This window comes from Argentina silus, assembly GCF_951799395.1.
Source record: "Argentina silus genome assembly, chromosome: 3".
Classification (NCBI taxonomy): Eukaryota; Metazoa; Chordata; class Actinopteri; order Argentiniformes; family Argentinidae; genus Argentina; species Argentina silus.
This window is the reverse complement of record NC_139657.1, coordinates 15,496,278-15,509,386: the sequence shown is the minus strand read 5'-3', so window position 1 is coordinate 15,509,386 and position 13,109 is coordinate 15,496,278.

Here is a 13,109-nt window from a genome sequence, read left to right as displayed (position 1 = left end):
GTTGTTCAACTCAATACACGTCCATAGGCATATGAGCCAACTGTTTCAAATAGTAAATATTTCAACATACAGTATCTCTGAATATTCCAGTTATTGTGAACAATGTGTGCAGCAGACTTTAATATTTGACAGTTGGTTTCAGATATTGCAAAAATCAGCCAGTCTATACTATGCCATACAGGATAAGCCATATGACTCCTTTTCTCTCTGTAATGATTGATCACATGCTGTCTCTCTTTTTCTCACGGTAGCACTGAGTGTTCACTACATTGTCTTTTCTTCTCACTGAGGACTCCATTGTCTGCTAATGTGAGGTATTCTACATGGGACATACAAAAGAGCTCTAGTGCCGTCAAGATGTCCTCTATTTCACACATCACCACTTCTGAGTATGATATGTTGGCGTTGTGAATGCTGTTGAAGGGTGATATATAATGCCCACATATAAAAGCACAATTGGCTGCCCATGAAACATGATTTACTTATCATGATATCAGCAATAGGGGATAGTATGTCTTCCCAGTCACGTATTCCAGTCATAGATTCCATAAAAAAAAGATTTGCTTGATTTGGCACCATTTAATTCGGTAAAGTGCAGTGTACCGTAAAACCTCCAATATGCCTGTCTCCAATCCGCACCAGGTACGCTCCGTGGTTAAAGCAAAAAAAACCTCCCCGGCTACAAAAATACATTTTACGGTAGACTGAGCTATCTCAGAGTAACCAAAGCTAACTGTAGAATGATAATGTTAACAGTATGTCAACAGTATGTTGGTAAAAACAAAACAAACATTTTGTATTCACATACTGATAAAACAGTAAGTATGTACTATTTCTTACATGTACATCAGTCTCTTTTGGGGATTACAAAACCCACATGTAAAGAAATACTACATATTCCCTTGACATTGGAAGGCTGACTTTCTTCTTTCTGAAGACACATCTAATTGTCCCTTGGAGCAAATATTTTTTATCCCTTTGTCTTTCCCACCTTGCCTCTCCCTCTATCCATCCATCTATCCCTCCATCCCTTCCCCTCCTTCCTCTTCCCCTCAGCCACCTAACAAACTCTCCTCACACCTGGTGTTCTCCTTGCACCAAGCACCTGCTCTTGACCAGTTCATTTGTTATAAAAAATCCATCTTGTGATGTCTGGGAATCAGTCAGGCTCCCAGCTCCCAGACTAGTGCTCCAACATCTACAGTACAGTATATGCTTCTCAGTAGCAGCCTATTAGTGGCATCCATTTTACAACCACACACTCTCTTACAAGGCTGGCAAGGTCCCACACCAGGGAGTGTGTGTGTGTGTGTGTGTGTGTGTGTGTGTGTGTGTGTGTGTGTGTGTGCATGTGCGTGTGCATGTGCGTGTGTGTGTGTGTGTTCACATATTGTGTGATCTTCTCAGCACCACCAAACCCATGAGAGAAGCATGGACTGTACACAAGAACACACAGAACTGATGAACTGAGAGATTGCCATGCCTCATTAATCAACAAAGAATTTTGTGTTGTTCTCATTTGGAGTGTGTGTGTGTGTGTGTGTGTGTGTGTGTGTGTGTGTGTGTGTGCGTCTTCAGGGAGGATGATAAGTGTTTATCGAGGAGGGGAACAAGCACTTCACTTCCTCCGGATCTCTCCTTCTCTGTGTTTTTCTCTTACTGTTGTCTGGGTCAAACCTGATTTATAATTGGGTCCATGGTGAGATTCAGGCTGCTGTAGGATCCCCTGTACTCCTCACCACCTCGCTTCCCCCCACTCAACACACACACAACATGGCCACCATCTCAAACTCTGCCCTGTAATAAATGGGATATACTCAGCCATAGCCATTTTGAATTGTCATTCCAGTATTTGCCTCTGGGCTGGTCCCTATAAATATGTGTTTTGTAATAACGTTCTTTTCCTCGTCAAGCTACTGTATAGGTGGAAGTCTAGCTCCTACTGCCTACCATACAGTAAACACACTCTGCTACAAGTGCCACAGCAAACGTAGGCAATAGAAGCAGAGAAAGGAAAAAGAGAGTGAACGTTCACCCGTGGGAAAGGCGTGTGTGCCTGTGCCTGTGCCTGTGCCTGTGCCTGTACCTGTGCCTGTGCCTGTGCCTGTGCCTGTGCGTGTGCGTGTGTGTGTGTGCGTGTGTGAATTATTAATGCTTGACAAATGACAGCCATTTTGAACAGGACCCTCCACTCGACATCCATTAAATATAAACAATGCATATGTGAGTAAATGTATTTCTACAACTGTCTCTGCAGATATAAGGTGCTAGGAGCTTGGCAAAGGGAGACAGGGAGACAGGTGGGGGAGAGCGGGGGAGGTAAGATTTATGGTGGAGAAGTAGCCAGGAAGGGGCTTAGTATGCGGGTCGGGGACTGCTGTTTTCATGTTATTGTTTCATCAATACCATCGTCTGAAGAATACAGTGCATTCGGAAAGTATTCAGACCCCTTCACTTTTTCCACATTTAGTTATGTTACAGTCTTGTTCTAAAATATATTAAATTCATTTTTTCCCCTCATCAATTTACACAATACCCCATAATGACAAAGCCAAAACACGTTTTTAGAAATGTTGTTATGTTAAATAATGTTCTAATTTATTAAAAATAAAAAACTGAAATATCACATTTACATAAGTATTCAGACCCTTTAATCAGTACTTTGTTGAAGCACCTTTGGCAGCGATTACAACCTTGAGTCTTCTTGGGTATGACAAGCTTGCCACACCTGTATTTGGGGAGTTTCTCCCATTCTTCTCTGCAGATTCTTTCAAGCTCTGTCAGGTTGAATGGGGAGCGTCGGTACACAGCTATTTTCAGGTCTCTCCAGAGATGTTTGATCGGGTTCAAGTCTGGGCTCTGGCTGGGCCACTCAAGGACATTCAGAGACTTGTCCCGAAGCCACTCCTGCAGTGTCTTGGTTGAGAGTCTGAGAGTCACTTAGGTGCCTTTTGGCAAACTCTAAGCGGGCTGTCATATGCTTTTTGCTGAGGAGTGGCTTCTGTCTGGCCACTCTACCATAAAGGCCTTATTGGTGGAGTGTTGCAGAGATGGTTGTCCTTCTGGAAGGTTCTCCTATCTCCACAGAGGAACTCTGGAGCTCTGTTAGAGTGACCATTGGGTTCTTGGTCACCTCCCTGGCGATGGCCCTTCTCCCCCTATTTCTCTCGGAAGAGTCTTGGTGGTTCCAAACGTCTTCCATTTAAGAATGATGGAGGCTACTGTGTTCTTGGGGACCTTCAATACTGCAGAAATGTTTTTGTACCCTTCCCCAGATCTGTGCCTTGACACAATCGTCTCTCATAGGTCTATGGACAATTCTTTCGACCTCATGGTCTCAAGGATGATCAATGGAATGCACCTGAGCTCAATTTCGAGTGTCATAGCAAAGGGTCTGAATACTTATGTAAATGTGATATTTCAGTTTTTTACTTTTAATAAATTAGCATTTCTAAAAACCTGTTTTTGCTTTGTAATTTTGTCATTAATTTAGTATTTTAGAATAAGGTTGTAACATAACAAAAAAGTTAAGGGGTCTGAATACTTTCCGGATCCACTGTATGTATTTCTGAGTCTTCTGTGTGTGTGTGTGTGTGTGTGTGTGTGTGTGTGTGTGTGTGTGTGTGTGTGTGTGTGTGTGTGTGTGTGTGTGTGTGTGTGTGTATGTGTGTGTGTGTGTGTGTGTGTGTGTATGTGTGTGTGTGTGTGTTTGTGTGTGTGTGTGTGTGTGTGTGTGCATGCGTGCATGCATGCGTCAGTGTGTGCAAACGTTTGTTTGTGTGTATCTGTGTGTGTGTGTATGTGTGTGTGTGTGTGTGTGTGTGTGTGTGTGTGTGTGTTTGTGTGTGTGTGTGTGTGTGTGTATGTTTGTGTGGGTGTTGAAATGCATGTGTATATCTCATTCACCTGGGAGAGAAGGGGGCTGAGAATCAGATCAAAGGCGAACAACTTTATTGGCCGTCTCCATAATTCAGCAGCTATTCCAGGGGTCATAGTCTTCCCTTTGAGGTTGAGCTGCACAGATGAATCTTTAATGCGTTCCTGCCGGGGAATAATAGATGGCACAGCCATGCTATGGGGTGGGAGGGACAGTATGGAGGGGATGATTGTGGATAGTGGCTATGGATGTCAGGGTGCGTGTGTGCATGTGTGCATGCATGCATTTGTGCATGTGTGTGTGTGTGTGTGCGCGCGCGTGTTTCACTGCATGTATCATGGTTGCCTTTGTGTGTCTCTTAACATGTATGACTCGGTCCCAGGTTGCTGTGAATCGTGTCCTGGCTGTAAGGCTTGGAGGTGCCCTTGGGCATGGGATGATTGAGCAGCACTACCCCTCCCACTGTGCCCCACTAAGCCTCTCTGCCCCCTGCGGTCCCCTGGCAGTCCCGCCCCCTCCACCTGCTCTCCCACACCTGGGCTGGAGCACCAGGCTAGGCTTGCTCACACAGAGGCTCTGCCCACCTGGAGGAGTGGGAACCCAGGGGAGATCCATACAGAGAGAGAGTTAAGCGCCAGCACAGCAGAAGTAAAGCCTTGGTTCTCCAGCAGAGCAAATAATACTGAACCAGGGCTTCCGTCCATTGCAAATAACACAGAGCCACCATCTTGCTCCTCTTCTCTGATACACCCTGGTTATAATTCTACATGTACCCAGTGTGGTCTGAGTAGTCTGCTTCCGTAAACACATTACCCCCCTTCATTGTGGTTTTATGTCTCTAGTGACACAAAAGATTTAAGTCAGTGAAATATACACATAGGTCATGATCTCATCTTTACAGTATTGCTGTCCTCCTCCTCTGCTTACCTAAAGATATAACAACTGGGCATATTTGATTTATATACAGTATGTTTATGTCCCTAGAGGTTCAGATGAGCTTTTCTCCTTGTGATGTGTTAAGTTCTCACAGTGTTGTATCACGTGCTGGGCTAGCATACTGATGTATGGCTCTGTTTTGCCTGAGGGGATGGAGATGAACAATTGGGGTGCAGAGTAGGCCTTGGCTAAGACTCACACACTGCGGAAGTCAGAGGAATTGTTCCAGAAGCGTGCTATCTCTGCTAATTCAGAGCCAGTGTCTTTCCCTGCGTCCAGTTTCAGAGGTGGTTGGGTCAAGTGATGTTAAAGAGGAGAGAAGGGATAGAAACAACTATTTTGTTCTGGATTTACTGGTGAAGCACCTGTCACAGTCAAACTCTAGTTCAGATCTACAGTTAAAGTAAAATTAGATCAGTGCTGAGATTGTCACACATTTCACTCATGATCACAAATACAGTAATATAGCTGAGAGCAATGCCAGGGTTTAAGCTACGGCACAATATTGCACCACATATTTTATGGGGGCCCCAACAGAATACTTGGCAAAAATGACCATGATATGTTTTGATTGACCGATATAGAGTTCTGTTAGCGTTTCCAGGTCTTTTTGAAAAGTCTGAGAAAAAACTCATGGTGTTATCTGTTGTGTTTTCATTGTTATAGCATACTTTATACATCTTCTTCTCCAAAGCCGGTTTGTGGATCTGCATGCAATTTAGTATACATGATCTATGGACAAAGGTCTTGCCTATGTTTGCGTTGATAGACCTTGGTCCATAGATGCTGTATATGATTTTTCATGCAGATCGGCCCAGTTACAGAGGAGATGTCATTTAAGTGTTTTTCACAAAATTAAATGGTGTAAAATGGTGTAAAATCCATCATGGCAGGAGTTATGGGTCTTTGAGGCAAATTTGTTCCTTGTGAAGCGACAGACTTTTGTACCAAATGTAAGGGTGAGGTACGTGGTCTTTCAAAAGCCACTTTGTGGCCAACTGACATCATATTGCATGGCCGGGTGTGGCGTATAGCCCTCTGCCATCATGCAAAGTTGCATGTCCTTATGCTTTACCATGTAAAAGTTATTTGCATTACAATGCAAAAAACTGTGGATACAGGAAAATAATCATAATAGGCAATGCCAACTATTACAAGAGGTAGCTTCTCTGCTTAGACCCCTAATTAGTTGTGGTCAGAGACATAGCTGATAGGGTGAACAGAGCTTGAACAATTGAGAATTCAGTATGTACAGCCATGCATATGCATTTATCCTGTACATCGCCACATAAGGGTTTGTTCAAAATGAGTGCACGATACAGAGAATATATAGTGTGATATGAGGCAGAGCCAGTGTGATGTGAAAGTGGGTCAGAGGCAGCTGGGATGTGGAGCTGGCAAGCTGCAACCCTGGACCCAAATGAGGTGTAAAATACAAGCAAATGAGCTTTGAGATGCTGTTAACCAGAGCTTCTCCCAGACCAACCACCCCCTTATTCATTCTCACTCAAGTTTTTTAAGCTGATATATGACACACTGGTGCTGCATTATGTTAATGGTGTTCTATCCTCATTCTTCTTATTTGCCTTAATCTAATATTGTGTGCCAAAGGTTCTGCTAAAACAGCACAATATACTCATGACCAGGGCCGGTAGTTATCAAGCCTCTCAGAGTAGATGCTGTAATTCTAAATGGCGAAACCAACATGTACACAAATACCCTCACATTTCAAATCCAAACTTTTGGAGTATAAAGCCAAAAGAATAAAAAACCTTTTACTGTCCCATTACTTTCGCAGGGAACTCTAAATAATATTTGGTTATTATTTTAAAACCGTAAAACCAATCCATTCCCTATCAGGAATATGGACACGCTTACCAACTCACTCGCAATAGCCGAGATCCTCATTCATTTGCACAAGAAAGGATCCAGATTTAAATCTAGTGCCAACAACAGTGATATTCTTGGTTGTATTACAAGATCTGTAATCATGGACCACTAAACCTAAAACCGGAATAGCTGCCTGTTGTATGGTCTGATTCTTATAGGCTTCGCTTCTTGAAATGGTGTAGTGTGCCGTGTAGAGAATTTGTAAAACAGTTACTAGCAGTTAATTTTGCTGTTAGGTTAAGTATATGCAAGTGCATATGTTTCATGTGTGGGTGTCTTTTGTAAATTTTAGGGAATCATTTCTCCCTGCTGCACATAACCTACAGTGGATAAATTATTGTATTTCCTGTTGTTATAGACCTATAACCTTGTTATAGACCTATATGTGTCTATGTTAGTGGTCCAGCATTGCTGACACAATAAGCGTGCTTGTTTTTTTTAAATTTGAGTTTAAATTCTTTGATTTTTAAATATTTGCCCTCAGGAATTGCTAAGAAGCTTTGTTTTGATTTTACTTTTCTTTTGCAACTCCAGTTTTTCATCAAGTTATTTTATGGTAGACTTTTGCATAGCACTCTCTTCTCACCAGGGAAGGGGTTAATTGCTGTTCAACTAAATCTTTTAACATTTCACTAACCTGGGATACGTCCTAAGGTGATGTTTCAGAGACCAAGGTATCAAATGGGAACTTAACTGGCAATATGACTTCGTAGCAGGGTAGAAAATTAACTTAATTTTTTCAGGGGAATTTTGGGGCATTTCCAGGGCACTGTCATTCGTGGATGAAAACTGAAATACTGAATCTGTAAACATTTCTAATGTGTCAGGCCTATTGGCAAAAAAGGCAAGCATTCACACATTAATGAAATTATTACTTGAGAGAATATAACAAATCAAAATATTGGGCTACAACAAATATGTCAGCTAAATTCACATTCTTGTCATTACTTTTCCTAAATGTGATGTGGGCTTTACAGAAATGCACGGTGGACTTCTTTGTCTCCCAGTTGTTGATCACCACTTTGCACAAGTGGGGGCATGAAGAGGCATAAACTTCAAAGTGCAATTTTGTCTGGTGTTTCAGTCAGGTGCACTCTCCCCACCGCACCTCACAAGCACCGGACCTCACAGGACCGGACCTCACAGGACCGGCACGGGCGGACGCTGCAGATGGACCCCTCTCATATTTGATGGCCTCAAACGCGACCCAAACTATCTACTTTTTCACCGTTGTTGATGCTTTGACGGTCGACTGACTCGGCTCAAGGAGAGATGAGAGTTATGTTGACATTATTTTGAAGTGTGTGTTATCTTTCATGAGGAAACTGCTCCATCCCCAACTATTAACTTTGTGCAGCCAAACTACTGCAGGTAACTGCATGACTACCATCCTGTTAATTAGCTGAAATACCTGTTTATTAGTTGTCAATGATTTCGGGGAAATGAAATCTGAAATTCTGAAATTCTGTAATTTACATACTTTAACCTGGAATTCATTTTTATGTTGCTGAAGTTGTGTTTTGTGGATGTTTCTCTCCTATACCAAGATGTGTATTCAGTGTCATGAACTCTTTTAGGGCTGTAAAATCCAGCAAGTGACACACACACACACACACACACACACACACACACACATATTCCTCCCACTTCCTCTCGAACCAAACAGGAGGATCTGGAGGAGGTGTAACATGGGTGAGCAGGAACAGGTGTGGAGGATGAAGACAGAGGAGGCGGCAGGAGTAGCAGAAGGAGGTGGGCAGCAGCTGCTATTACCTTACAAAGAGAGAGAGAGAGAGAGAGAGAGAGAGAGAGAGAGAGAGAGAGAGAGAGAGAGAGAGAGAGAGAGAGAGAGTGACATATTGCACACTGTGCCGGTGAAAGTAGCCAGCACTGTCGGAGCAGAATTCTAGAGGAGAGTTCATTATGGAATGACATTGACTCAGGCTGATTTGCTGAGACGAATCAGATTGCAAAATGAGACATATGCATTTTCTCTCTCTCTCTCTATTCCCCATTCCCTGCGCGCAATGAAATATTAACGCGTCCTGTATGGCAGGCCTTTAAATTGCATGCGCCGCTCACACAAAAGGCCCTGCAAATGTGTCATTACCTCCTTTTAATCTGAACCATTTCCACCGCTGCCTCGTTGTTCTCCCTGAAAAAAAAACCTTCTTACCTGGAGGACAGACTGCTGATCTGAGGCATCTAAAATGGTAAAAAAAATTGTCTTTGAGAAAGATTTCACTCTCACCTCAACAACACTCAATCCGTCTTCTGATGGAGGCCATGTCTTTTCTCCTAATGCGGCAGTTTCGTCAAAACCAATAAAAGGTACTGTCCTTGACACCAAATAGAACATCCTGTCATAATTGACCACTAATGATGGGGGAGGGTATATCTTGTGACAAGATCAGTGTGCTGACATACTTTTAAATTGATATAAGGTCAAACATTTGAGGTTTAGAAATTGAATCGTAGATGATCCCTGGAACAAACCACTAACACATTCCAAACAATTTGATTGTATGGCAAATAAAGCATTTGATCGATTGATTAATAGACTCTCTGTGCTCTGCCCTAAGCACTCTTTTTCCTTGTCCTCTGCCTTTGTCTCTTTGTTTTTGATTGTAAATGATCTTGACATCCGAGAAGCCTACAGTAACTTTTAAACAGGCAGGGTTAATGTGATCTATCAGCAGACAAATAATGCCTGTGATCCGATGATACCCATGCTTACCTCACCCACCTCCTCCTCCCTCCTCCCACCTCCTCCTCCCCGCCCGTCCTTTTATCTCGTCTATCTCTCACAGACTAATGCTTCTCTGAACTCCAACAGGAAACCCTTAAAGTGGATATAGAGGGTCTTCAAAGGATTCATCACCATTAAAATTCAACCATGCACTGGTAGTGAACACTAGGTTGAGGTCTGTTAAGGTGTTTCAGATTCATGTAAACCACCCCTACTCCACCCTTCTCCCCCCCAACCCCTCCTGGGTTTTTATCTTAACCATCATGTTGCCCCACACCCCCTAGATCCCATAGTAACACTCCTCTCAGGGATTTGGCTGGGTCCTAATTAGTGTTGATGGATTGTATGGACAGTGCACTATGTTCTATATGCTCTACGTTGAATGGGCTGTGTGGATCCCAGGAGTCTGTGTTAACATGTTAGCTCCCTGCTGGAGACTGCTAGCCATTAGCGGGCCTCTCACCCAGCCGGCATAGGGGACTATGGGAGTAAGGGAGTGGGGTTGCCTGCCTCATTGGCCAAAGCAATGAGAAGTAGCCTACTGTGAGCTATAGCTCACCACATAATAGGACCCAGACACCAAACCTATATAAAAAAAGACAAGAATCCTCTGTTCACCACTGACTGAGGTGTATTTGCAGAGTGCAGCAAGAGAGAGATAGGGACTACTTGCCTCAATAGACTTAGCGGGAAGTCCCATCTTTCTCTCGATCTGTCTCTATCAACCTATCAATTAAGGTAAAAATGACCCCATCAAGCCTAGCAGCCTCCCAGGAGTTTCCCAGCGAGGCCACAAAGCCTTATTGTATCTTCGCCTTTCGGAAAGCTTCCCAGCTGACAATGGCTGTAACGCCAGGGAAGAGGAGAAAAAGATTGAAATTAATTTCTTTGAGTCGATTGATCTCACTTGGCTGCTGGCTAAGTTGACTTAGCTCTGAAAGATTATTGTCACCATTAATCCAGTATGTTGTAAACCATCACACTACATTCTCCCTCAGACTAACTTTATACAGCTGAACAGAGGTGTCACTATATTTCCATCAGCGACAAGAGATTGACTATTCGTGAACACACACCCACATGCTATACAAACATGCTCTACCACCCCCCCCCCACAAAGACACACACACACACACACACACACACACATACTGCACCCATTGATTTACAGGTTCAGAAGTTCTTATTATACTGTATTTAAATATGATATGTATCGATACATTACTATTCTGAATATACAGTATCTGAAGGCCACTATTACCTGGAGGCACAACTGAGTTACCTTTCTTCCTAGCAGCATGGTGAATCATAATGCTCTCACACACTCTGCCTTAAATTGAAGGCTCCAGCCTAAGTAGCAACTATCATCAAGAGCATTCTCTAGCAAAGGAAATCATTGCAAGTCATTCCAATGAGGAATACTTTTTTTATGTTAAAAGGTGGAATTTTATATGTAGTATAAATGGGCCACACGAGGCTTGTGACTGCAACAATAACCAGCAGAGGGAAACAAAGGACCATCATTGGAATTAGCCATGGTTTATGGAGGAGCCTCCACTGATGCTATATCACACAGTAGAGAGCCACCAGAACCCCCCAGAGCAAGGCTGTGAGTGTGTCCATCCTCATCCCCCACTCAGCCAGCCCTGAGGGAGTGTAACATATTCTCAGCTGAGGAGATGGTAATGTATTAGGTTATTCTGCCTTAGTTGATTGAAAACTCATAAAGAGATGAGGGGACGTGGCATGAAGGGCCACTCTCTCCTCCTAGAAGGGGATGGCTGCATTGTTTGTCATCTCTCAGTGAGGCTAGAAGGGTGCTCTGTATCTCTCTCTCTTTCTCTCTTGCTCCCTTTCTCTCTCCCTACCTCTGCTATTTCTTACGTCCTCACAGTCTAACTTGACTGTCTTTTCACACACATTGGCTGTGGTTCTCTGCCCTTCTCCTCATATTGTGCACTCGTTCACTCTTCCTCATAGTTTTAAAAGCATTGGATTGGTGTCAGAAATATGGTGAAAACCACCCTCAGTCTAGCCCATGCTGACACCAATGTTGTGCACTCCCCCTATGAGGGTGAGTGATCGAGTGCACGTATACAAACATGCCAGAGAATAGGACCACAGCCTTTGTCTCTTGATAAAGCAAGGGGCTGCACGTGTGACTTTGTCACTGAAGGAGCCACAGAGAATTGCGTGACATAATAGTCTCCTGTCACTGACCCAGTGCATATCCTCAAGATAAATTATGCATACAATCAATTAACTAATCATCATTTACTCAATCTTCATTCAGGGGATGGCTATTTTCAAACATCCCAAGAGTGCCTCTCTGCTGTCATTCGAACCATGTAATTGATTGAAATAGGAGCAGAGTAGGCATATGATTATGCAGAAGATGAGGTTGAGATCAAGAGATCTTCTGCTCTACTGAACATTCAGGTTGGGCTTTTCTTGATGGTCTTGGTGCCACATGCCTTTAACTAACCACATCCACCTCGATTCATATTACATGCTATGCTCAGCCCGCATATGAGCCCATTCTTATTGTGTTAAGGGACTTCACATAAATGCTAACTAGTCTACATGGCGATGAGGAAGCAGGCGTAGGGAGTGTCCCCTCTGGTGGTAATGGACTCCTGGTGTGTTGTTTTTGTTGTTGCTTTCCAGGCACTGTTACTGCTCTTTACACCTAAAACCTCCTGAAGAGCCTTGTCCAGAGGAGTGGTCAGTTTCCGGAGGTGGCTAATGTGTTATGACAGGTGCCAATGCCCATCATATATATAGTGATCTGCGTGCCGCTGCAGGCAGGCAGGCAGACAGACAGACAGACAGACAGACAGACAGACAGACAGACAGACAGGCTGATACCTGTACTGAAAACTGGACAGCGGATGAAAATAATTAGGGGTGTACAGTAAGTGTTTAATGATTACAGGGGTGGTGATGAAGGTAGGTCAACAATTAAGAATCAGGATGATGGCGGTCATTATATTGTGCTAGATGGGTTCTGTTTAAATATATAACTCCCCATTATTATTCCTGTTGTAGTTTATTTCTGTAAGACAATCAAACAGGCAAGACAGACTGAAAGAAGTCTGATCAATCGTGACACAAATCTCAAACTATTGCTGGATAAGAGAGGTTGTACACATCAGAGCCAAAACACATTCTTGAGATTCATTGTGTTCTATCAGCAAATTTCTGAATGGTTATCTCTCTATTATGTTGCTTTCCCCCCAGTTGGTGCCAGAAGGTGGAATGCTCATTAAGTCTCATTGATGGAGAAAAATGCAAGGTTCACGCTATTTTGCATTTCACTGGCTTGTTTGATGTTTTCATTTCCACTCTCTCTCCCCCCAGCCCCCAGCTGCCCCCCCCCCCCCCTCTCTCTCTCTCTCTTGGCACCTGGGAGAGTCATATGAAGGCTTAAAACAGGCCCTGTGCGGGACAGATAGCACAAAGAATTAATGGCCATTTCACGCTGGCAACTCGGTGGCCGAGCAGGGCAGTGGGAGAGCGAGGCAGGTTGGGCATGAGCAGCGGGGCACAGGCGGCCCCCGAGACACTCTGTAATTGTCCCGCTCTGAAGTGCAGGTAGGTGTGCAAATTACCAAATGTGCCGTGTAAGCCCATTTCAGCCAGCTCAATCATTGTCAT